The sequence below is a fragment of the Cavia porcellus genome, unplaced genomic scaffold (genome assembly GCF_034190915.1).
Source record: "Cavia porcellus strain 051 isolate PalLab524CR breed Dunkin Hartley unplaced genomic scaffold, mCavPor4.1 scaffold_5, whole genome shotgun sequence".
NCBI classification, from domain to species: domain Eukaryota; kingdom Metazoa; phylum Chordata; class Mammalia; order Rodentia; family Caviidae; genus Cavia; species Cavia porcellus.
Genome location: NW_026947488.1, coordinates 97,260,701 through 97,264,329, shown reverse-complemented (window position 1 = coordinate 97,264,329; position 3,629 = coordinate 97,260,701).

Here is a 3,629-nt window from a genome sequence, read left to right as displayed (position 1 = left end):
ATAACAGGTGCTTAGTTGTTATCTACTGATGTTTATATGGATGCACCAACATTTTCAGAGTAGGAAGATTAGCTAGACGCATTATTTTATTCTATTTGGTTTCACCTGAATTTTTTTGGTAGAATGTTTATAGTATAATAATGAGAAGTCTTAGGTGGGATGCTACCATCCCAGAATGCCTTTTTTTTCATAACTGTTTCTGCAAGTAATATACCTTATATGCAAAGATATTTTGACTTTATTGTGATGCTAATATCTCTGTAAGCATCATAAGGGGAATTGAACTACCATGCTCATTTGAGTTGTATGCATTTCTGAAGTGAGGGTCCAAGGAAAGAGAGAACTGATGGCTGCCAGTGGAAAAGGAAGAAGCTAATGAGAAAATAAGCTTTCATTTCCCCCCATCATGATGTACATTACCAAATAACAACAAAAGACTGAGAAAAGAATTACAATCCATTAAAAAATATCTTATGCTCTCCTTAATGTGTTTTGTTTCCTAATGTAATTTCTGTTTACTAGGATTTTACAATTTTCATTATCTTGACAGATTGTTCTCATTTCGATGATGCTCCCAGCTGAGTTCCATATATCCTCCTGTGTGACACATATTCTTAAAACTTCTCACCTTTTTTGGTATACCTGACAGCCTGCTCAGAAACTTACTTTATGGAGTATTGAAAATGTCCTGTCTTATAGGACAACAAAGATAGGGAGTGATGTCCTTGTTGGGATGCTAGCGTGCAAATGACAGTAATGTATGTGAGGTTACCTTGCAGGTTACTTACCTCGCAAAGAAGAAGCCGGCCCTTCTCCTTTCTTATGCTGCTCTGAAAAGCCCACGGGGGAGCAGTACAGTGGTGAGCCTGAGGCTGCTGCCAGCCAGGGCTGATATTCTAATGGCAGAGTCTGGTGACTGATAAATGCACCAATGTTGTAAAAGAGTCACCTGATGGGGTGGAGCCGTGAGGGGAATGAGCCCGTTCTGTGGGCATAGGGAGCCAGAGGACCACTTGAGACCGGAAGTCCCTTTCTCAAGAGTCTATATGTGGGAAACCATGTGAGAGGCCTTGGAGCAGAGGGAGGCTGGGGCACAGTGGACAAGTGGTGGGGTGGAGTGACAGCCTGGGAAGGAGGGGGCGCTGGGCACCAGTGGTTCTGCTAGGGCCTTGGGAAGGAATTGGCTTGCTTCTCTGAGGAAGTGCAAAGCTACCAATGGAAGCTCACCAGAGGAGCCAGGGATCTCATTTGGGTTTCCAAATCACCCTCCAGCTGTGGCTGCGAAGCTGGTGGAGGCCGGAGGTCTGTCAGCAGCGCTTTGCCCTTCCTGACTGTGACTTCTCCAGGTCCTTGCACTTGTATTCTGTCTGGGGCAGCCTCCTCCCTCCCTGAGCCCTTCCCCTGCTGGCAGACTCCCTGCACCGTTTAGATGCCAACTCTGATGCTGCCCCTTCTATGGCCTGATTATTTACCATCTTCACAGAGGCGGTTTTGATTGTTCAAGTGGATCCTGTTGGTGGCTGCTTAATAATGGTGTGTAAAATATTATTGTTCCGACCACACACAGGTGTGTGGCCTCTGTTCCCTACTTTTTCTCATATCCTGGAAGCATTCTGCACTGACTCCTCCTCCAGGGGGCGCTACTGTGCCCAGCACCTGAAGTCAGCTCTGAAGTCAGCACCTGAAGTCCTCTGCTCACCTGGAGCTCAGTGACTGCAGTGAAGTCAAATAACCTTTGTGCCCTTCTTTGTCCTCGTTTGTAAAATCCAGGCAGTGATACTATTTCTTCAACGATTTTCTTGTTGTTATTGTGGGAAAAATGAAATAATGTGTGCAGCACACCTAGCACAGAATGTGTCATACACCCGACATTCATGCAATATGTTAATCATAATCAGTACCAGGGAGCTACTCTGGTCTTTCTGCGGCTCTCTTTTTCTGTTGGGCTATGAACGTCTTTAGAGTGGGCTGTGCACTGTCTCTTCACCTGTGTGTTGTCAGTCTACAGCTCAGTGTCTAATAGACGTGAACTCTAAAACTAAATGCCTAAAATGCAGCAGAGAGGAAAGGCAGATTAGAGACTTTAAAACAATTCTCCTCCTTCCACGGTTTCCATGCAAAAGGAGAAGACTCATGTATGTTCTGGAGTCACGTTGAAAAGGAGTCAGAATCTAGTTTTCTTCAGTGACTGGCTTTTATGCAAAGGGTCCACGTTAATCTTATGAAAATAAACCAAAGATATGACTACATATGTCAAGTAATTATTATTTATAAAATCTGTTTCCCAAAATCTTAAACAAGGGCAGATGTTTATTCAGGTAGTACAGAGGAACATTGATACTTTTATCTTTTATTATTATTATTATTATTTTGTTTTGTTTTGGTACAAGAGGATCTAACTCATGACCTCATGCTTGCCAGGCAGGCTTATGCCACTGAGCTAAATCCCTGGCCTGATACTTGTAAATAAAATTAAATTTGTTTTTGTTTTTTGCTTATTCTGCTCTCCTTGTAAATTTACTATTTAAACTATACCTGATGTAAAAACTATAATAAAAACTTTATTTCAAAATTATTAAAATATAATAATTGGGATTTGCCAAAATAAAAAATTCAGAACAATGTATCTTGTCATATATTTCTTTTTAAACTTGTTTATTTAGCAGAGAATGTGTAATTTATTATTAAACTTGAGACAATAGATGTGAATATAGACACTAACTCAAAATATGACAAGATGAATCATATATTTGGTATAGTTGTCAGCCAGTATGCCAAAAAATACAAAAGGAGCATTAGAACTTGGTGGAATGAAATGACCAAAGATTGGAATTTCCCTATTTTTTCATTCAGAAATAGGCTCTCTGTACTGAACATTTAGATGTTCTTACACAGTATTTCTAATTTGATTTGTTTTAGTCTTTTGGGGGTGCTGTCATTCCCCAGGTCTGTAGTTTCATGACAGGGCAACTGGCAGTACCAGGACTTGTGATTAATATAAGAGTTTTAACATTAGGAAAAGTAGATTCTAATAATACAAAATAAATGTTTAGCTCTACACCTGGCTCACTTCTGAGTAAGCTATCTTATTACTTGATATCATGTCCTCTACTTAGACAAACAGAGGAGGAGCTGAGAACTGACCTAATCTGTGATAGAAGACTGTGGACATCTGTTGATTAAATCTACTAGACTGTCTGCCTCTCAAGAGAAACGTAGCCCCTCATGAGTCATTTATGATGTACTTACTGTTTTCGTCTTCATGGCCCATTTTCCTTCGTGTCCTCTAAGGCAGTTAGGACAGGAAACTGGTCTTGGTCTCTGCTCATCCCAGAGCTTGGGGTACAGTGTCTGGTACACAGTCATTGACACTCAGAATGTCAGGAACTGGACGGATGAGCGAGTGGTCTTACTGAGAGCAGCAACTACAAAGACATAGGAGCCATGGCAATGACTAAGTTAAGGTTACGAGCTCTTCTGTGGGTCCTCAAGAGTTTCTTTAGAAATCCAATTGCATCTTGGGGAAATATACTCCAATTAATAATCACAAATATCTCCCACTGCACTGATCACCGGAGATTCCTAGGAAGGAGTATGAGAGAAAACAGGTAAGCAATGGGGCACTAAGA